The sequence below is a fragment of the Pseudophryne corroboree genome, chromosome 4, assembly GCF_028390025.1.
Source record: "Pseudophryne corroboree isolate aPseCor3 chromosome 4, aPseCor3.hap2, whole genome shotgun sequence".
NCBI classification, from domain to species: Eukaryota; Metazoa; Chordata; class Amphibia; order Anura; family Myobatrachidae; genus Pseudophryne; species Pseudophryne corroboree.
In genome coordinates, this window is record NC_086447.1 from 456615509 (window position 1) to 456639718 (window position 24210).

The window sequence follows — 24210 nt, forward strand, 5'->3', positions numbered from 1 at the left end:
ACCTTTGTTACAATATAACCAAAAACAGGAACAAGTCCAGGACGATAACATATACTTTATCACACAATACTCCAAAGATTCCCATCAAGTTAGGAAGACCATCAAAAAATATTGGCCCATCTTATTACAAGACGAGACACTGGCGAGCGTTTTACCAGCAGCACCCAGAATAATATTCAGAAAAGCGCCAGACATCAGACAGAAAATAGTGAGGAATCATATTGCACCCAAAACACAAAAACAGACTACTATAGACAAAGTTCAAATAAAAGGAGGCTTTTATTATTGCGGTACATGTAACGGCGGCAGAAGCAGGGGGAGGGTAGACCAGTCCGGAGTCCCTTTCTTTCTCACGCACTCTCCGCTGCTGCTTGAACACCAGTGACGGAATGTCATTTTAAACAAGTGCACTCATTTCATACAGACCAGCGGGACACCGCGGCCTGTAATATAACAAATAGACTTTTTTCACCATTTTCATTTTTTCATAAATCCACTTATCATCCTGCTTATGGACTTCATCTCATTATATCTAGAAGTAATTCCAAGTTGATCGCAGCAGGAATTCAGTTAGCAATTTGGCAAAACCATGGGGGTCATTCCGAGTTGTTCGCTCGTTATTTTTTTCTCGCAACGGAGCGATTAGTCGCTAATGCGCATGCGCAATGGCCGCAGTGCGACTGCGCCAAGTAAATTTGCTATGCAGTTAGGTATTTTACTCACGGCATTACAAGGTTTTTTCTTCATTCTGGGGATTGTAATGTGATTGACAGGAAGTGGGTGTTTCTGGGCGGAAACTGGCCGTTTTATGAGTGTGTGCGAAAAAACGCTACAGTTTCTGGGAAAAACGCGGGAGTGGCTGGAGAAACGGAGGAGTGTCTGGGCGAACGCTGGGTGTGTTTGTGACGTCAAACCAGGAACGACAAGCACTGAACTGATCGCAGATGCCGAGTAAGTCTCGAGTTACTCAGAAACTGCTAAGAAGTGTCTATTCGCAATTTTGCTAATCTTTCGTTCGCAATTTTGATAAGCTAAGATTCACTCCCAGTAGGCGGCGGCTTAGCGTGTGCAAAGCTGCTAAAAGCAGCTTGCGAGCGAACAACTCGGAATGACCCCCCATGTGCACTGCAGGGGAGGCAGATATAACATGTGCAGAGATAGATAGATTTGGGTGTGGTGTGTTCAATCTGGAATCTAATTTGCAGTGTGAAAATAAAGCAGCCAGTATTTACCCTGCACAGAAATAAAATAACCCACCCAAATCTAACTCTCTCTGCAAATGTTATATCTGCCTCCCGTGCAGTGCACATGGTTTTGCCCAACTGCTAAAAAATTTCCTGCTGCGATCAACTTGGAATTACCCCCAAGGTGCCTCCTGCATCATTAGCATATTGTGTGTACTGCATCCATATCTGAATCAGGCCCAAAGTCATTAGCCAGTAACGTATAATATATTCAAGCATATATTCAATCATATATAGTTATAATAAACTATACTAGATGGATTAGCTGATGACAAGAAGGCAGACACACTCATTGTTTCATGACAAATGACAATCCAACCTTCTGTCATAATATGAAATTGGATTGTAAAAGCCAATTTAAATATGTCATTGACCAGCTAGAATATACAAGCTTTCAAACATCCCTCTATCACTGCTTTCCATCTCTTTAACTTTACTCCTAACCACAACTGTTATGTTAGAGGTGGGCGGTCTAAAACCCCTCAGTTAATGTGAACAATAGAAGCATCCAGCCCTTGGCTGGCAGAGTACACGCCGGAGAATTTTCACTCTATGTTCTAACCCACCAGTTGCTTTAAAGGGAAAATATTCCTGTAAGTAAGGTTTATTTTCTTTTTAGTTATTTTATTACTCTTACGCAAAGCGTATGGTCAAGGTCTTTCAGCACTGAGACCCTAATTGCATATTTGCATTTATCAACATCAGAGGAATATTGCATGCTACATGCTCGACTGAAAAAGAAAACCCCAGCAGCACCGACTACAATGAAACAGTGCCCCTAGCAGTGAAATTAATGTACTATAATATGACACTGCTGCTTGTTTTAACAGTGTAAAACTTTTGAACAAAGCAGCTGTCAAAAAATAGTAAGTCTTCGCTTTTTCATGGCACGCAGCCCCACAATGTTTCTTTCTAAAATAAATGATGTTTGCTTAAAATCTGCATAGCAGTAGTATGTGATATTCACAACATATAATAACCATACATGTTCCCCATTCCCCTACTCAACAAATGGCAAATGGGTTGAAAAGATTGATAAGAGGTGGCACAGTGGAACAGCACAGTGGTTATCATTGCTGACTTACAGCACTGGGGTCAAGGGTTGTATTCCAACCAAGGCCCTGTGTGGAGTTTGTATGTTCACCCCATGCTTGAGTATGATTGCTTCAGTTTCTTTCCACACTAAAAAAACATACTGGTAGATATATTCGCTTCTGGCAAGCAAAAAATGAATCTTAATATATGTGTATGTGTAGCGTAAGGGGGAGGGGGGGTTATTTCTGTGTGTGTACTCAAGAGTAAAGGTGCATACACACTTACCGATAAACTGAACAACATTGCTCATTTTCACCCTTCCCGAGCGATGTTGTTCACTTTCTCGGCTAGTGTGTATGCCGGTGACGATGACCGATGTGCGGCACTGTGGGATGTTAATGACCCTTGGTGTCAGTGGTGCATGCATGCTCAATCTGGACTGTCGTCAAGGAGCTGCCTGCACGGCCGGCCACTGTGTGATATCACTGAGCAATATGGTCATCATATTGCTCAGTGTTTATGCCCTGCTGCCGACCGCCCCGGTCCTGGAGGGGAAACACTAGACGACGTTGCTGAGTGATGTTGTCTAGTGTGTATGCACCTTTACAGATTGTAAGATCCAGTAAGGTAGGGACTAATATGAATAACTAAAGATTGTATGTAAAGCACAGCGTAGTTTTTATTTATTTAATTAGTAACTATTTAAATAAATAAGACAAGTCAGAGAATCACATCTGGCTATTAGTAGATTCTACTTTTCAGTATTGCTGACATAGAATGATATTTCTCTAATGTCCTAGTGGATGCTGGGGACTCCGTAAGGACCATGGGGAATAGACGGGCTCCGCAGGAGACAGGGCACTTTAAGAAAGAATTTGGATACTGGTGTGCTCTGGCTCCTCCCTCTATGTCCCTCCTCCAGACCTCAGTTTGAATCTGTGCCCGGACGAGCTGGGTGCTACTTAGTGAGCTCTCCTGAGCTTGCTATAAGAAAGTAGTTTGTTAGGTTTTTTATTTTCAGGGAGCTCTGCTGGCAACAGACTCCCTGCATCGTGGGACTGAGGGGAGAGAAGCAGCCCTACTCTCTGAAGATAGGTCCTGCTTCTTAGGCTACTGGACACCATTAGCTCCAGAGGGATCGTACACAGGATCTCACCCTTTGTCGTCCGATACCGGAGGCGCGCCGCCGTCCCCCTCGCAGAGCCGGAAGACAGAAGCCGGGTGAAAGAAGCAAGAAGACTTCGAAATCGGCGGCAGAAGACTTCAGTCTTCATATGAGGTAGCGCACAGCACTGCAGCTGTGCGCCATTGCTCCCACACTACACCCACATACTCCGGTCACTGTAAGGGTGCAGGGCGCAGGGGGAGGCGCCCTGGGCAGCAATTAGAGACCTCTTTGGCAAAAGTTTGCATAATATACAGTTGGGCACTGTATATATGTATGAGCCCCCGCCAAAATTGTACATGAAAACGGGACAGAAGCCCGCCGTCGAGGGGGCAGGGCTTCTTCCTCAGCACTCACCAGCGCCATGTTTTTTCTCCACAGCACCACTGAGAGGAAGCTCCCCAGTCTCTCCCCTGCAGTTACACGGTAGAAGAGGGTAAAAAGAGAGGGGGGGCACATAATTAGGCGCAAAAATCAATATAAACAGCAGCTACTGGGTTAACATTAAGTTACTGTGTTATTCCTGGGTTAATAGCGCTGGGGTGTGTGCTGGCATACTCTCTCTCTGTCTCTCCAAAGGGCCTTATGGGGGAATTGTCTTCAGATGAGCATTCCCTGAGTGTGTGGTGTGTCGGTACAAGTGTGTCGACATGTCTGAGGTAAAAGGCTCCCCTAAGGAGGAGATGGAGCAAATATGTGTGTGAGAGGGTGTCTCCGTCGACAACACCGACACCTGTTTGGATATGTGTAATTAAGTGCTAAGGTGAATTTATTGCACAAAAGATTAGAGAACAGACAGGAAATCTACCCATGTCTGTCCCTATGTCGCAGAGACCTTTAGAGTCTCTCAATGCTCACTATCCAAAATAATAGACCCTGATATCGACACGGAGTTTGACTCCAGTGTCGACTACGATAATGCAAAGTTACAGCCAAAATGGCAGAAAAGTATTCAATATATGATTATTGTAATAAAAGATGATTTGCATATCGCTGATGACTCATCTGTCCCTTACACAAGGGTACACATGTTTAAGGAGAAGAAAGTTGAGGTAAATTTCCCTCCTCTCATGATGAAAAAGAGCGGGAATCTCCAGACAAGAGACTGCAGTTTCCCACAAAGAATTCTCAGGCAGTATCCTTTCCCCACTAGGGCCAGGATATGATAGGAATCTTCCCCTAGGGTGTCACGTTTGCCAAAAAGGTAACCCTGACGTAACAGCTATTCTCAGAGATCCTGCAGATAGCGTGCACATTGTGGTACACTACTCAGACCGGCGATTGTGTCGGCATGGGTTTATAGCGCTGTGGCAGCGTGGACAGGTACCTTATCAGCAGAGATTGAGACCCTAGTATGCATATAGATATATATATATATGTATATATAGAGATATATATATATATTAAAGATGCTGTCTTAAGAGATATGTATATATAAAACATGCCCAAAGAGACATGAGTATACTGGGTCCTAGAGTCAAAGCTATGTCGATTTATGCTTGACGTGTCCTGTAGAATATGCAATGGACAGATGATGCCGACTTAAGAGGCATAAGGAAGGCTGAGGATTGTGTGGAGAAGGGTTCTCGGACCTGGTCTCCACAGCTATAGCTGGTAATTCTGATATTTTGCCTTATATTCCTGCACAGCCTAGGAAAGCATGACATTATCAAATGCAGCCTTTCGAATAAAGAAACAAGAAAGTCTGAGGTGCGTCTTTTCTTGCCAGAGGCGGGGGCAGAGGAAAGAAGCTGCACAACACAGCTAGTTCCCAGGAACAGAAGTCCTCCCCGGCCTCTACAAAAATCCACTGCATGTCGCTGGGGCTCCACAGGCGGAGCTAGGCCCGGTGGGGGCACAACTTCGTAAGTTCAGCCACAAGTGGGTTCACTCCCTGTTAGATCCCTGGGCAATAGATATTGTGTCTCAGGGATACAAGCTGGACTTTGAGAAGATGCCCCCTCACCGACAGCCCTGCCGGCTTCCCCCCACGGGAGGGGAAACAGTGTTAACTGCAATTCACAAATTGTATCTTCAACAGGTGGTGGTCAAAGTTCCCCTCCATCAACAAAGAGGGGGTTATTATTCGACCATGTTGTAGTCCCGAAACCAGACGGTTCGGTCAGACCCATATTGAATTTAAATCCCTGAACATATACCTGAAAAAGTTCAAGTTCAAGATGGAATCGCTAAGAGCGGTCATTGCAAGCCTGAAAGGGGGAGATTTTATGGTGACTCGGGACATAAAGGATGCATACCTTCATGTCCCCATTTATCCACCTCATCAGGCGTACCTCAGAATTGCGGTACGGGATTGTCATTACCAATTTCAGACGTTGCCGTTTGGTCTCTCCACGGCCTTGAGAATATTCACCAAGGTAATGGCGGAAATGATGGTGCTCCTGCGGAAGCAAGGTGTCACTATTATCACGTACTTGGACGATCTCATAAAAGCGAGATCAAGAGAGCAGTTGCTGAACAGCGTATCACTTTCTCTGGAAGTGTAACGGCAACACGGCTGGATTCTATATATTCCAAAGTCGCAGTTGGTTCCTACAGCTCATCTGCCTCTCCTAGGCATGATCCTAGACACAGACCAGAAAAGGGTTTATCTCCCGATAGAGAGAGCTCAGGAGCTCGTGACGCTGGTCAGGAATCTATTAAGACCAAAACAGGTGTCAGTGCATCGCTGCACTCGAGTCCTGGGAAGGAGGGTGGCATCATACGAGGCCATTCCCTTCGGCAGGTTCCATGCGAGGACCTTCCAATGGGACTTACTGGACAAGTGGTCCGGATCACATCTTCAGATGCATTGGTTAATCACCCTATCCCCCAGGGCCAGGGTGTCTCTCCTGTGATGGCTGCAGAGTGCTCACCTTTTCGAAGGTCACAGATTCGGCATTCAGGACTGGGTCCTGGTGACCACGGATGCAAGCCTCCGAGCGTGAGGGGCAGTCACACAGGGAAGAAATTTCCAAGGGCGGTGGTCAAGGCAGGAGACTTGCCTTCACATCAATATCCTGGAACTAAGGGCCATATACAACACCCTAAGTCAAGCGGAGACCCTGCTTCACGACCAACCGGTTCTGATTCAGTCAGACAATATCACCGTAGTGGCTCATGTAAACCGCCAAGGTGGCACAAGGAGCAGGGTGGCGATGGTAGAAGCCACCAGAATTCTTTGCTGGGCAGAGAATCACGTAAGCGCACTGTCAGCAGTGTTCATTCCGGGAGTGGACAACTGGGAAGCAGACTTCCTCAGCAGGCACGACCTCCACCCGGGAGAGTGGGGACTTCATCAAGAAGTCTTCATGCAGATTGCAAGTCGGTGGGAACTGCCACAGGTGGACATGATGGCATCCCGCCTCAACAAAAAGCTGCAGAGATATTGCGCCAGGTCAAGAGACCCTCAGGCGATAGCTGTGGACGCACTGGTGACACCGTGGGTGTTCCCGTCGGTCTCTGTATTTCCTCCTCTTCCTCTCATACCCAAGGCGCTGAGAATCATAAGGAAAAGAGGCGTGAGAACAATGCTCTTTGTTCCGGATTGGCCAAGAAGGACTTGGTATCCAGATCTGCAAGAAATGCTCACAGAGGAACCGTGGCCTCTGCCTCTAAGACAGGACTTGTGCAACAGGGGCCCTGTCTGTTCCAAGACTTACCGCGGCTGCGTTTGACGGCATGGCGGTTGAACGCCGGATCCTAGCAGAAAAAGGCATTCCGGATGAGGTCATTCCTACGCTGATGGAGGCTAGGAAGGATGTGACGGCTCAACATTATCACCGTATATGGCGAAAATATGTTGCTTGGTGTGAGGCCAGGAATGCCCCTATGGAGGAATTCCAGCTGGGCCATTTCCTTCACTTCCTACAGTCGGGAGTGACTTTGGGCCTGAAATTGGGTTCCATTAAGGTCCAGATTTCGGTCCTATCCATTTTCTTTCAAAAAGAATAGGCTTCTCTTCCTGAAGTTCACACGTTGTAAAGGGAGTGCTGCATATTCAGCCCCCTTTTGTGCCTCCAGTGGTACCTTGGGATCTTAACGTGGTGTTGAGTTTCCGGAAGTCACACTGGTTTGAGCCACTCAAAACCGTGGAGTTAAAATTTCTCACGTGGAAGGTGGTCATGCTATTAGCCTTGGCATCAGCTAGGCGTGTGTCAGAATTAGCGGCTTTGTCACACAAAAGCCCCTATCTGGTTTTCCATATGGACAGGGCAGAATTGCGGACCCGTCCACAATTTCTGCCAAAAGTGGTGTCATCTTTTCATATGAACCAACCTATTGTGGTGCCTGTGGCTACTCGTGACTTGGAGGATTCCGAGTTGCTGGATGTGGTCAGGGCTTTGAAGGTTTATGTAGCCAGAACGGCTAGTCAGGAAAACTGAGTCGCTGTTTATCCTGTATGCATCCAACAAGCTGGGTGCTCCTGCTTCAAAGCAAACTATTGCTCGCTGGATCTGTAACACGATTCAGCAGGCTCATTCTGCGGCTGGATTGCCGCTTCCAAAATCAGTAAAAGCCCACTCCACAAGAAAGGTGGGCTCTTCTTGGGCGGCTGCCCGAGGGGTCTCGGCATTACAGCTTTGCCGAGCAGCTACTTGGTCAGGTTCAAACACTTTTGCAAAGTTTTACAAGTTTGATACCCTGGCTGAGGAGGACCTTGTGTTTGCTCATTCGGTGCTGCAGAATCATCCGCACTCTCCCGCCCGTTTGGGAGCTTTGGTATAATTTCCATGGTCCTTACAGAGACCCCAGCATCCACTAGGATGTTAGAGAAAATAAGATTTTACTTACCGGTAAATCTATTTCTCGTAGTCCGTAGTGGATGCTGGGCGCCCGTCCCAAGTGCGGACTTCTTCTGCAATACTTGTATATAGTTATTGCTTAAATAAGGGTTATGTTGGGGTTGCATCAGGGTTGATCTGATGCTCCGTTGTTGTTCATACTGTTAACTGGGTAAGTTTATCACAAGTTATACGGTGTGATTGGTGTGACTGGTATGAGTCTTGCCCTGGATTCCAAAATCCTTTCCTTGTACTGTCAGCTCTTCCGGGCACGGTTTCTCTAACTGAGGTCTGGAGGAGGGACATAGAGGGAGGAGCCAGAGCACACCAGTATCCAAATTCTTTCTTAAAGTGCCCTGTCTCCTGCGGAGCCCGTCTATTCCTCATGGTCCTTACGGAGTCCCCAGCATCCACTACGGACTACGAGAAATAGATTTACCGGTAAGTAAAATCTTATTTAAAGTTGAAATTTAAGGTAACAAAGGCAAAACTGAGTTGCCCTTGGTTTTATCTCCACATTTACCATATCCTTGGATTTATGTAATACCTGAAACATTTGCAGCATCAATAGATACATGCGCAAAACAGAATCACTTCAGACAGTTGCCACAGTCACAAGGAAACATTGACTTCTGATCACATACATTGCAATGGGGGAAGGTTACTATAAAATAGTCTCCTACTGTTAGGGCTGAGGAGGCTGCTTGCAAGTACTCTGCTTTGAATAAAGAAGATGACTTCCCTTTACATTTTTCTGATAAGATAAAGCATAATTATTTGATGTATTAGAAACATCTAAAATAATTTCCCTCTTATTCACACTTATATCCAGTGATTCGAAATGGCTATGATAAAAGGAATGCAAGATTCACATCATCTCCTATTTCTAATGATTTAATAACCACATTTTGTTTGATTTAACAGTTTATACCCATTTATTATTTAGTTTATAGATTAGCATTGGAAGGACATTACACCTGATACAGGGCAGTACAGATGTTGTAATGGTTAGCATTACTGCCTCACAGTACTGAGGTCATGGGTTTGATTCCCACCATGGCCCTAGCTGTGTGGTGTTTGTATACTCTCCCCAGGGGCGTATTTACCCATTGGCCAGGATGGCACTTGCCAGGGGCACCAGCTGAGCAGGGGGCGCCGCCCGGCGTTGCCACCCTCGGCCAATGGGTTGAATACCTTAAGCCAGGGGTCTTCAACCCATGGCCCACTAAGCTGATCTCCCTGGCCCTCCACCCGCCCGCCAATCACTGGTTTATATTTTTACTTTTTTTTTTAAAGATCATCCGGATCTCTCTGGAGCGCACCAGAACTCAGCGCCGTGTCGCGTGACTTCCTGCACTGCAGCAGCTGCACTGGCTGCTGGGAAGTAGGGGGAGTTGCTGCCAGTGCAGCTGCTGCAGCACAGAGTCACATGAAGCGGCGCTGAGCTCTGGGTAGCGTGCTCCTCTCAGGCTGAGCCTGATCGTGTGTGGTGAGAGGCTCCACTCATTTCTGCGGCGAGGTAGCATGTTTAAATATGCTGGGGGAAGTCACCTTGTCCTACATGAGTGCGGGGACCCGGTGTGACAGGCGGGCACATGTGCTGTCTATGGGGGGGAGGGGGATGATTATAAGTCTGCCTGTGCTGTCTGTGTGTAAGTGTGTGTCTGTGTGAGGGGGGAATAATCATGGTGTCTGTGCTGCGTGTGTGTGTTTCTTACTCATGATGCCTGTGCTGTCTGTACATATGGGGGTGGGTGGGTGGGGGATGGGGATTAATTATGGTATCTGTAGTGTCTGTATATGTTTGTGTGTGTGTGTGTGTGGGGGGATTTATCATGTTGCCTGTGCTGTCTGTCTATGTTGGGAGGGTGATCATTGTGTCTGTTCTGTCTGTATGTGTGTGTGTGTGTGTAGGGGATTAATTATGGTGCCTGCGCTGTCTGTATGTGTGTGTGTGTGTGTGGGAGGGGGATTAATCATAATGCCTGTGCTGTCTGTACATGTGGGGGGATTACTTATGGTGCCTGGGCTGTCTGTATATGTGGGGGGGATTAATTTTGGTGCATGTGCTGTCTGTATATGATTGTGTGTGTGTGTGTGTGTGTGTGTGTGTGTGTGGTGGGAATTTATCATGGTGCCTGTGCTGTCTCTCAATGTGTGGAAGGGGGATTAATCCTGATGCCTGTGCTGTCTTTCTATGTTGGGGGGATGATCATGGTGTTTGTGCTGTCTGTATATGTTGGGGGTGGGTGATTATGATGCCTGTGCTGTCTATGTGGGGGGGAGGGGAATGATCATGGTGTCTGTGCTGTCTGTATATGTAGGGGGGATTATTATGTTGCCTGTGCTGTCTATTGAGAGCATATGTGCATCTGGCACTGCAGTACTGGGGCACATGTGTATCTGGCACTATCGGGGGCTTATGTGTACCTGGCACTGCACTACTGGGGGCATATGTGAATCTGGCACTATTGGAGGCATATGTATATCTGGCACTATTGGGTGCATATGTGTATCTGGCACTATTGGGGGCATATGTGTATCTGGCACTATTAGGGTCATATGTGCATCTGGCACCATTGGACGCATATGTGTATCTGGCACTATTAGGGGCATATGTGCATCTGGCACTGCACAACTGGGGGTATATCTGAATCTGGAACTATTGGAGGCATATGTGTATCTGGCACTATTAGGGTCATATGTGTATCTGGCACTGCACTATTGGTGACATATGTGTATCTGGCCCCCCATTTGTGTAACATGCCGCCTTTTTATTGGCCACACCCATTTTTTGGTGCGCACACACAATACCATTAACACATTTTTTTCTACTTGCACCACTGTAAATATGTATATATATGTGGAAGGCCTCCTGAGCCTAGGATAACTGATGGGGAGGGAGCAGGGAACACGCAGAGACCTGAAGCACAGGCAGCAAAATGTGTTTAGTGGTCCTCGGCTTTCACTGAATTTTTTAATGTGGCCCACACTGTCTTAAAGGTTGAAGACCCCTGCCTTAAGCCATAGTGTCTGGCAATACCTGGTGTGCCGAGCTGCCTGTGCATTGCCTGGGATGGAGGGCGGAGGCTCGCTCAGCAGGCAGGAGCTGGCACTGGTGTCCGGCACCACAATGCAGTACAGGGAAGAAACTTAAATTAAACTACAATTCCCAGCCAGGCCAGGCACTGCTGATGTCTCCACAGTGTGATAAGGATTACAATGTAGGCATGATGTGTAAAGGGAACTGCTACTGTGTGGGCATGATGTGTATAAGGGGTACTACTATGTAGCGTAATTTGATTAGGGGGTACTATTGTATAGTCATGCTCCTTTCCCACAAGATCATGACCCTTTTTTGCACATGCACCTTCCCTATTTCAAATATGGGGGGCACCAGTCCCATACTTTGCCAGGGGCGCCTGGACCCCTAGATACACCCCTGACTCTCCCCATACTTGCATGGGTTTCCTCCCACAATCCAAACATTTACTTGTCAGCTAATTGGCTCTTAACAGAATTAACCTTAGTCTGAATGTGTGTGCATGTGGTAGGGATATAGATTGTAAGATCCACTGGGGCAAGGATTGAAGTGAATGGCCAGATATTCTCTGTACAGCGTTGCGAAATATATGTGTGCTATATAAATAACTGGTAATAATAAATAATAATATACTTGATAAGGATTGTTTAGAGCTATCAAATTCCCAAATGCCTAATAGAGATATGTGCGTGTGTGCGTGTGTGTGTGTGTGCGTGTGCGTGTGCGTGTGTGTGTGTGTGTGTGTTGGGGAGGGGGTAGTGGATAGTAACATCCTAATGTAAATAATATATTCTGTTTTTTTAGGTCATCTGTCTGTACTAATGGATGAATATTATATTAAAACATTTACCAGTTAATGTAATATATTTAGAACCTTCATTACAGAACTACATTTTGAAATTTCCACTTGTAAACATCTATTTCAGTTATATTCAACATTTTTTGTCCTTGGATAGTAGCTAACAGATTCCTATTTCATTGGCAGTTTAACTTGTTTTATCCTAGTTGGATACAAGTGGGATTTCCTAACTGATCATGTGTGAATGTAAAGAGCAAGAAACTAATTATTTCACTTTTATTTATTTTGCTTTATGGTAAATTACCTATCATTTTCAGCTTTCAGCTGCACACAAAGGGCTATATACATTTGTAAAAATTGCCTTTTTGCTTCCTGCAGCAGGGGCAAATGCAGGATTTCTAGAGGGGGGCTTTCAAATGTTTGATTCAGAGCAATTGTCACCAACCTATGACGGATGCATAACTAGCATCTAACAAGCTATAATCTGCCCAAACAAAGTGCAGTTTATGTAATACAGTACTTCAGACATACATATGCATGCCCAATGACCACTGTAAGCCACTTACCAGATCCTCTCTGTGGTTTGATGATTGAGCACACAAATCCACAGACAATCACACAGAAGACTTCTGGGATATCACTGGGCATGAGCAGCAGCTCCATTTTGCCCTTTACACTGCATGTAGTTACCGCTAACCAGACTTTGGTAAAAAGGGGTTTCCAAACTACTGGACCCCCCCAGCATTTGTCTATGTGCATGAGTTTCTGCTCCAATTAATATCACAAATTGCATATAAAGCAATGTTGCCTGATTACTGACAAAAAAAAAAACTGCACTAAAACAAGAGGCACATTTCATTTTGAGCATGTGATCGTGTAACTCATGTCAGAAACCACATTACTGAGAATAGGACTAAGTAACGGTAATAAGTGTTGCAATAAGCCTTCCTTGGTCATCCCACGTTAAAACCTTTTTGCAGGTCTAGTAAACAATCAGCCTGCTGGACATTTGAAATTGGGGAGTGTTGTATCTTGGAGATGGCAGCACATCACTGGAGAGCCATAGCTTCAGCCTAATTTTTTCTCCCATGATCACACTCCATTTCTTAAAAAATCCTACAACTGGGTCTGATATTTTATAAAGTCACTTTATAAATTAAATATAATAAAGACAAAGCAGAGGGAAAAAACATCATTAATTGTGAGTGGTGTTTTGTCATATTAATACCCAAGAATATATTTTTGAGGGTTATTAAATTTTAATTTTAGAGTTATATATAGCAAGAAATGTAATATTACCCAATATAAACTTAGCATGATTCTGTTCAACAACACTGTATGTTCTGCAAAGCTAACTCTAACTGGTGACACGGAGACTAGGTCACCATCTTTCTTCCAGGGCTAAAGAATTCGCCGCCTACTTTATTTCAAAGCATTCTTTCACAGTAAAAATATACATCTATTTAACAATAATAACTGCACTAACCAGACCTGTTTGGTTTATTTTGTATGATGTAGCAGCTTTGTCCCAGGCAGGTGGTTAGTAAAACAAATCCAAAGAATCATGTAAGCTAACAATGAAATATTTAAAATCACATTAAGGCTGATTTTTGTTGATCTACATAAAATCTGTATCTAGAATTATATTGTAACCTCTTGCTGCTTCGTTGTGCTCCAATAAACTGTTGGATGCAGACTCTGTTGTATATCATCAAACTGCATTAATAATTCTCTTCTAAAGGAAAAACTAAAGTTTGTTCACATCAATCAAAAACTGCTGGTCTTTGTAGCAATAAACAATGGATCTGCGTGAAGTTACCATACTCCATATTAAAATCTTATACCCAGGGTTTAGGAACACTGCTGCACTTTCTGTTCAAGGCAAATAGATTTACAAGATGAATAAGGTGTCCTGATATGGACTAATCTGTTCTATTATAATGTTTAAAAATAACAATACTATTTTAATTTGTCTATTTTTAAATAAATGGATAATGTTGAGTGTTAGAATTCATTACATTTTCTGCACACTTCAGTAGATACAGGTCATTTAGTGATCTGTTTTCTGTTGATACTAAAACAGCTGTAATTACATTGTTAAACATTGATTAATACACAACCTACATCACTAATTTAGAAAACTAGCAACATTCAACCCACTGAAAGATTTAGTATGAAATTTCACAGTCCCCTGGGGCAAGTGAATTCTGGGGTTTCATCAATATTAATTCTATTTAAGCAGGGCCTGCTATGCTTACACAGCTTCATTTTGTACTACCTTTAAAATTTAGCTAAACAAGCATATTTTATGCTATGCAAAATAATTAAGCATACTGTCAAAGTTGTAGGTATAAGTGATTAAAAAAGGCAAAATTTGTTTAATGTGTTTATGAAGCTCATTTTTCATATGCATTTTACTTTTCAGTATTTTGCAATCATTTCTTCTTGCGTTGCTAAATTGTTGAATAAATTATTATGGAGTTTTCTGCTCAAGTGCTTTTGCGCAATGCTATAGCTAAGCCTCACCAATAGAGGACTCTGTGGATTTAATGAGAGGAGCACAGATTTATATACAGGTTGAGTATCCCTTATCCAAAATGCTTGGGAGCAGAAGTATTTTGGATATCGTATTTTTCCGTATTTTGGAATAACTGCATACAATAATGAGATATCATGGCGATGGGACCTAAGTCTAAGCACAGAGTGCATTTATGATTCATATCCACCTTATACACACAGCCTTAGGGTAATTCTAGCCAATAGTTTTAATAACTGTGCATTAAACAAAGTTTGTGTACATACACACAATTCATTTATGTTTCATATACACCTTATGCAGACAGCCTGAAGGTCATTTAATACAATATTTTTAATAATTTTTTGTATTAAACAAAGTTTGTGTACATTGAACCATCAGAAAACAAAGGTTTCACTATTTCAGTCTCACTCAAAAAAATTCCGTATTTCGGAATATTCCGTATTTCGGAATATTTGGATATGGGATACTCAACCTGTATCATATTTACAGGACATACATTTTGCACATGTCCTTCTCTGAGGTGATTCACTAACATCTGTGTGTTTTGGCCATATGAGCACCAATGTTTAGATTTTTTGTACATGCTGGAGAGGAAAAAGGAAAAAAGGTCGTACTGTTTATATCAACCAATAAAATTATGTTCTTTCCCTAGTGAGTTTAGCAAATTAAAGCTATATCTAGTTGCTATAGGCAATACACCTTTTGCTTTTAACAAGTTTTTGAAAAGAAAATCCTGGTGTATTTTTCATTTTGGCTCATGTGAGCAACATATGCTTAATAGTTAAAGATCCTTGGTCCCTATGTCTACAGCACTTCACTATGTTTTTATTTTGTCTGTGCAGTATGTAGTGAAGGAAACTGAAAAGATCTATGAAACATATGAATGGGCAAATCTTTAATGGTATGGTTTGTAGAACAATTTGTGATTTTGAGCTAATATTTTTTTTTTGCCAAATTGAATATTATTTTTTTCAAAATAATTCATTCAACAAAATGTTTTGCATAAAAATGTATATTTGTTTTTTGTGTCTTTTGATTGTTTTATTGCTCTCTAAATGTATTTTTAGTTTATCATTTATAAACTGCTACAAAAGTAGAACTTTTCCTAGCACAGTACTAATCCTTATCTAACATATAGCTTGTCCACCTACCAGAACAACATTATTGTCTTACTTCTCCATTCCATATAACATAGAAGTATTTCTGTTTGTTTAAGTCAGTATTGTGTTTTTCTGTTGACATCTATACATTAAATTCTGTATAATGTTACATATTTATTTAAACAATATTTTATGTATCTTTTGTGTCTTATGCAAACAAATCTCAATAGTCCAGTGGAATGCAAGAAAAATAGATGATACTGTACATAGCTTTGTATGTATATTTTTATTGTATATGGTGAAATACCTGGTAGCACTTCCCATACACCTGTACTAAGCATACTAACAAAAAGTACACACCTTAAATACCAAAAGAAACTTCCAATTCATGTTTTAACTATGTAAACATACTGCATTGAAAACATTTACTTTTTGTTGCCATTTTGATTATTATTTGAAATTATTCCTTTTTGTAAAGTAATACTGTATGTCGTAACAACAGTATTTTTTTATCAACTTTGTTATTCTACATTTACAAGGGAGACATAAGCTGTATACATAGTTTAAAACACAAGATCTTTGAATAAAGCTTCAGAAATGAAAGCTGATCTGACTAAGGATGTAAGTAATATCCATCCATGGACACCAGATTTTCTATAATTTTCTCAGATTTCCTTGATATTGTAGAATTTGGGATTTGTTCAGACATGTTTTATTGATTTTGTTAAGCCCTATTTTCCTGAGAGTTTTATAGATCTCCATTTGGAGACAAACAACCTAACCAAATGCACATTAAAATATATTTTAGCATGTCTTCTTTTAAAAGATATGAGTGACTCCAGAAGGCAGAGTGTGGCCTCATATGTTTGGGTAAAATAAAGAATTCTCCACTGACTGGTCTGATTTTTTTGTGTTATCGATGTTTTTCCTGGTACACAACTGCCAACTGTGAATGTCTACAATCCCAGAAGAGATCTGAAGGATTTAAGCAAGTATATGCGCCTGAGAAATCTTATGTGGTTTAGCCAACTTGCTAAATTAACCTCTAATACACTCTCAGCAAATAGCAACATGGAGAAATGGGTTGAAAGGAGTGTTCAAGTTGCAGTCCAGGACCCCAAAGTCTAGACTCAATACTACATTGGACACATTAGCCACATTAACATAATTTTATTTATGTCTTCTAAAGCATAAGAAATGTGCAACAAAATTTACAAATCATCAAACTTCCAGCTTACTTTCCATTTGAACTTAGAACCTGTGAAAATGATTTGCACATACACACTACAAATGTTATTGTTGCACCCATCCCCCAGTGCCATGCATCACTGTTATAACTCTGCTTACCACATAGCAACGTCATCTTAAATGTATCTAATTATAGAGATGATTGACATGTCTTTCATGCTCTGGCCAGACCAACAGTACTAGAAACATAGTTCAGGACCAGCTACCGCATGAGAAAAATTTAAGTGAATACTGACAGTGTAATTCCTGTATAGATCAATGAGATCAATAATCTCTAAGATCATATGTCTTCAAAATGTGGTCATGGTTCAGTGAATTAAGCTGAACAATGATATATGGGACCAATTATATTTAGTGGATACGTACATTTAGTTCAAATTTATAGGACCCCTTTTACTTAAGGCTGTATTAAAATTATGAATGTGTCTGTTCCTTTAGGTTGTTTTTTTTTATTTTATCAGACAAATTGTTAGAGGAGTTTTCTTCTTTTCCCTAAATAAATAAATAATCAATCAGTTGAGCCCAATTTCATTCATATCGATAATATGGGAATATGCACGTTACAGCCATAATATTACTATTCTACTTCTTAGCTAAATAGTTCATCTGAGATGTTACAATGCTGTTTAGAAACGTAGTAGTCTGAGCTCTCATAAATCCATCCTTTCCTATTTAATTTAATAGAATTTGGCAAGTACCTACAAAGACTGTAAAAAATTATTTTCTTAACATTGTTGCAACAATGATGCAGCTCTCTTTAAAATAATTTGCTCTTGGTGCTAGGAAGACGCTAATAACGTTTATTTTCTTTTGAATAGAGCACTAAACTATTCAAACTAATTAAACATTTTTTTAAATTATCTTATTATGAATTGGATATATGAATTTAAAAATTGACTGCATATCTACTTGAGTGTCTTTTTACATACAGTATAACCATAGGCATGCGCAGGAGCCTACACGGGGGTACCACTCAGGGACTTCCCCCCCCTCTGCCACATTATGGTCTACTCTCCCCCCCTCCCTCCAGGACATAGACTGAATATCTGGGTGGACCAGGTGATCAGTCTATGACCCAGAGCAAGGGGTAAAGGAAGTAGTCCGTGACCCGGCGGAGGGGGGAATTACCAGAGCGCCACCCCTGTGTCGGCTCCTGTGCATGCCTATGAGCATAACAACTTATTAATCTAAAAACTAATCAGTCATAACTTCACATTATGTCTGCATTGCCTGGTCCATGTGAACAGAAAAGGTTGTATAATTCAGAAAGGGCCTTGAACCATACATTTAGTTTATTTAGAACATATTTCTTAAAAGCATTAAAACTTTAAAAAGTTTAGACTTTCCAATCTATACGGTACATTAATACATTGCTTTCTTTAGCTATCAGTGTGTGCCTCAATGAGGGCAAAAATCTCTGTTAACTTCGGATATAACAGAATACGTGTCAGCCAATGCGTTTCGTCGAAAATTACTTCATCAGGGGTATCTTTTAAGAAAAAATAAATATAAATTGTCACATTACAGACTTATTTTTCACATTTATAACAGATTATTTCACTTGCAAGTAGTTCAAAAAAAGATTTTAAAACAATATTTACCACAGGTTATTAGATTTAACATATTCGAAGAATGGTACATAAATATGTTCTTATATAGCAAATACATCTTTCAAGTTCTAACATATTGCTTACACAAGCTTATAGGAAACTTAAAAAAAGGACTGAGACTGGAAGATGGTTTACAGTATATTCAACAGTATATATACAGGAAAAGAAAGAAGAGGAAGAATCGAAGAAGAAATAAATGGACATGTAAACCAAATGGATGGATAATTGCACTTCTACAAACTGTTTCCAAACATATCTACATTCAGAAATACTTGATTTATAACATTATTGAACATTGTATCATTATTAGTATATTATCGGCTTTATACTTCTGTAGAATAATGTACAAATTTCTGTCTCCAATGTAGGGTGTAGTCAACTCACTGTACAGCTCCACACTTGTTCTTGTGCAAAAACCTTATAGATATTAATACATAGCCTTTGTATTGGCATACATTGTGGAGTCATATATTAACAATGACTAATTTTCTGTGATGACTAATGATAGGACTTCTTAAGAAGTATCAATCCAAATAGTCATTACTTACTCAAATCTAAGGTCAATCAGATCCTGTTACCTCTGGTGGAGGTGGTTTGTTTGAACCAAAAAAATGAATGACACAGAGCTGCTCCTGCCTGTCAGATAGTATTTATTAGTGGATGTGATAGTGATAATATTAAATTAATCTTATTAGTCAATTAGTTACTCACTTAGATCAATTAATTAGTTATAATTTCATAAATTGGGTAAACTTACAGCTAATATTATTGAATATTGGGGGTAATTCAGAGTTGATCGCAGCAGCAAATTTGTCAGCAGTTGGGCAAAACCATGTGCAGTGCAGGGGGGCAGATATAGCATGTGCAGAGAGAGTTAGATTTCGGTCTGGTGTGATCAAACTGAAATCTAAATTGCAGTGTAAAAATAAAGCAGCCAGAATTTACCCTGCACAGAAACAAAATAACCCACCCAACTCTAACTATATCTGCAAATGTTATATCGTCCACACCTGCAGTGCACATGGTTTTGCCTAACTGTTAACAAATTTGCTGCTGCGGTCAACTCTGAATTACTCACATAGTGTACTTTAAACAGGTCCAGACCTTCTAAAAAGCTGGTCAAATTGAAGACCTATTAGACAGTTAAAACTTATGTAGTGCTTAAATCATAATGACTTATAAAGTGTTTTAATCAAATTAGCAATATGTGTTCAAGATTAAAATTGCAATTATGAAGTGAATTATAGTGCGAAAGTGTAATAAATAAATTAACATATATTAGTATGGTCCACTGGCATACCTTATGGTGGAGGTTTCTATCTTGTGCTTTCTAATCCAGTAGTCCAACAGACAATGGAGGCCAGGACTCTGGTTAATCTATTTATACCCCCCTTCCCCAATATGTCACTTCCAATATGGAAGACAAAGACTAAGGAGTAACAGGGGTAGATCTAGGGATTACTCAAACAACTTCCGAAATAGAGGCAGAGATATAGCTAGAGATTATTCAAACAATTTTAGAAATAAAGATGGATGGCAACAGGTAAGAAGAAACCAAAGAAGATACTCCCCAAACTTTAATTATGGTTATAACCAGTACCCCAAATGAGAAAGGAAAAACTATCCAGCTAATAAAAATACATACGAAACATTAAGTTCACCTCCACAATCAGGACGGAGGGATTATTTAGATGGGAAAAAAGAAAATCAATTTCCTCAGACACAAAGAAGAGAAGAGCTGTTCGAAGACTAAATTCCCACAAGGCTTGAAAAGGACACTACACAACGGCGAAGAGGAAAGATGGGCAATGGGAGGTTCTCCAAAGAAAAGCACTGTTCAGTACACAAGAGGAGAACAGACAGGAATTTACAACATCTCAAACAACTATCTGAACCACAGAAAGAGATACTAAATAAAGTACTAAAGTTTCCCCTGACTCGCACATAGATAAATTTGACTTATTCATAGATCTAAACAAATATGTGCGGAATCTTACATTACAAAGACATCTTTTGAAGAATCCAGTCGTGAAATTGGCGTATAAACAAAAACAAGAGCCAACTTTGTCCCTGCCCTCGAAATATTACCCAGTTGAGTCAAGAGGCAGCCATCTGGACATATTTTATGACTCAGTAAAAGTAGATTTCAGAAAATTAAAAGTAGAGAAGAACATGTTTAACAATAATTTAAAACTTTAAGAGACACAAATGATTAAGCAACTAAAAGCTGATACATTGGTTGTAATCAAACAAGCCAATAAAGGAGGAGCAGTAGTTGTGCTATGTAGGGAAGCGTATCTACAGGAAGCTTACAAAATAATTGAAGATGAATCCACCTTCAGGAAATGAGATGGGGATCCCACAGAAGAATATCAGAAACAACTGTATGCTATACTTACATTAGCAAGATTAGAAGAAGTCATTTGTGAGAAAGAATTTGATTGCATCTATACAAAAAGTCCACATATAGCTATGTTCTACCATATCCCTAAGATATATAAAAACAAAAAAATCCCCTCCCAGGGAGACCAACCATATCAGGTATCATTAAGTGCTAATGTATCACACTATTTGGATCTAAAACTTCAGAAATACATTAAGAAGCAGAAATCATTCCTTAAAGACTCTACAAACCTCCTAAAAGATCTGGAAGAAGTGACCTGGAAAATGAATTACAATTGGCTCACAATTGATGTTCAAGCTTTGTTTTTATCAATACCACATGAAAAGGTTTGGAAGCTATCAGTAAAGTTCTAAAATTCATCACTAGGCGTATAAGATATATATATATTAGAACACAACTACTTCAAATTTGAAGACTGTTTTTATGTACAAAGAAAAGGGACGGCAATGGGTACTAAATTTGTACTGACATATGCCAATATTTTTATGGGCCAGTGGGAAGAAGAATTCATCTATAGCAAAATCTTTGAAGGAAGTAAGATTACATTTTTTCGAAGATATATAGATGATCTGATACTGATCTGGGTAAATAAAGACTCGACAATCGAAGACTTCATGAAGTACGTCAATGAAAATAATTACAACTTGAAGTTCACATTTAATCAAAATAAAACACTGATTGATTATCTGGAACTGAATTGGAAGGATTACCCTCCGGTGAAATTACAACCACCACTCACTTTAAAGAAACAGTTGTAAATAGCTACATCCCAGCAGAAAGTTGTCATATGCCCAGCTGAAAACTAAATGTACCATATGCACAGTTTCTAAGAATAAGGAAGAACTGTAGTAGAGATGAAGATTATTGTGTCCAATCAAAACTCCTGGTAGATAGATTCACTGGGAGAGGATATGAGACCAACAAAATAGAACAAGATAGAAGTAGGGCCCTTGAAAGAAACAGAACCTCACTTCTAGCACCATAGTCTAAGACTAAGAATGAACAAACTAGGGTTAAAGCTTTCCTAACACAATATAACAAAGAAAATTGAAAAATTTGAAGAATCCTCAACAAACATTGGGATATACTGTTGAAAGACCCAGTGTTAGGCCCACATCTTCCAAATAAACCTTTTATAGTTTATCGTAAAGCTCCAAATTTGAAAAGTATCCTGGCTTCAGAAGAATAAAGAAGTACCAGAAAAAGAAGAAAACAAATTCTTAAACCGGAAACCAGACTGTTTTTCGTGCTACAAATTTAAATGTTACAAACATATGGAAAAAAATCCAGTAATTACAGAATAACTTGTGGATGTGGCCTAGTATATATAGGAAAGACAAAGATAGTCCTTGAATTATGTATTCTGGAACATTTAAGGAATATTAAGAATAAAGTATTAACGCACAGCCTACAAAGGCATATCTCAGAAATGCAGAACTCGGATACCAGTGGGTTGAAGTTTACTGTACTAGGACATGTTAAGGAGGACTCTAGGGGAGGTAATAGAGAACGACAATTATCTAAAAGGGAAATCTATTGAATTTTTACACTAGAATCTCTTTCAACTAATGGTCTAAATTAGGGGATCGATATAGTTTATTTTATTTGATCTTTTTACTTTAACTTCAATCCCCCCTAAATAACAAATAAAACATTGGAACAATTATGCCCTTATAAGTTACCCTATAAAACTATTCCTGTGTCAGAGGTAGGTAATAATAATATAAAATTCTTTGAGCCAAACCCTTTTTAGCCTCATCACCCCATATTATAAAAGGTTATGCTTAGGAGAGAAGCCATTCATAGGAAAAATGTAATTTGTCCATACTGAAGTATGGTTTTTGATAAAGAATGACAATATGTAAATGTCGTTATTACTGTATGATTTGGCTAATAATGTTAATGTGGTGGCTAATTATGGGACTTGTAATTAGTAAGATCAGCATTGTAGCCAATAAAGTTTAATCCCTAAGCATTAATTATTAAGTCTGCACTATATATTAAGGTTTCAAATTGAATTAGTTGTCCTGACAGGATTCCAGCAAAGATAATTACAGCTAAGGGAAATATTGTAAACAAACAGACTGAGCATGCGCAAGGCTGGAATGCAACCAGGAAGCGGTGTTTAAACCGCTTTTGGCAGCGGACCATTGCGTATGCGCGAACCATGGACCGTGTCTTAAATACACAGAGTCCGTGAGTCTGCCTTGAAAGTTAATGTTAATGTGGTGGACAATTATGGACAGTAGGGATGTGCGCTAGTGCCACTGAACCACCAGGGTTTTGTTATAACATTTATCATTCCGGGCTCTTGATGGACACGCATTGGGGAAGCGGGGCTGAGGCGCTGGTGGAATGCAAACAGGTTTTTAAACCTGTTCTTACTTAGTACACATTCCACTGAACTACCAATGTAAAAGAGCACAAACCGAGGCTTCAGCTCAACAGGAAGTGAAAGTTTATATACTGATGGGCTTATATAGTTTAAAGCACAAATTGAAACACTCCAGTCAAATCAAGACAGAAAGTGACATATTAGGGAAGGGGGTATAAATAGATTAATCAGAGTCCTGTACTTCATTGTTTGATGGACTACTGGATTAGAAAGAACAAGATAGAGACCTCCACCATAAGGTATGCCAGTGGACCATACTAATTTCACTAATTTCATGCTAAGTTCATTTATCTATTACACTTTTTCACTAAAATTCACTTCATAATTGCACTTTTTATCTTGAACACTTTATAAGTCATTAAGATTTAAGGACTAAATAATGTTTAACTATCTAATTGGTCTTTAATTTGACCAGCTTCTTAGAAGGTCTGGACCTGTTTAAAGGACACTATATTCGGGTGTAGTATGAGCTGCTGGCAGTCGGGTCCCCGGCGGCCAGCATACCGGCACTGGGATCCTGACCGTCGGGACAGCCGCACTATCTATTTTCCCTCCAAGGAGGTCGTGGACCCCCATGAGGGAGAAAAGGTGTCAGTATGCCAGTTGTTGGGATTCCGGCATCTGTATACTGTGCGCCGGGATCCCAACAACCGGTATACTGAATACCACCCCTATATTCAATATTATTAGCAGTAAGTTTACATAATTTATGAAATTATAATCAATTAACGATAAAGGTCAAATATAAAAGAATGTCCTATTGTTTGTTAGATTTCCAATTGGCATACCCTTGGAAGGATACATTAAGGGAAGTCCATCCCCTTAAAGAGTTAAGGGCTCCTTA

At 40.5% G+C, this 24210-nt stretch overlaps 1 long non-coding RNA gene across 1 annotated transcript in view; it reads right to left on the bottom strand.

Annotated features, from left to right (window-relative positions):
* Positions 1-260: 260 nt before the first annotated feature.
* LOC134911499 (uncharacterized) overlaps positions 261-24210 on the bottom strand; it is a 27668-nt gene continuing 3718 nt past the window's right edge. The window contains exon 2 of the long non-coding RNA XR_010176622.1: positions 261-443. This is a non-coding gene — a long non-coding RNA (uncharacterized LOC134911499). The remainder of the gene's footprint in view (positions 444-24210) is intronic.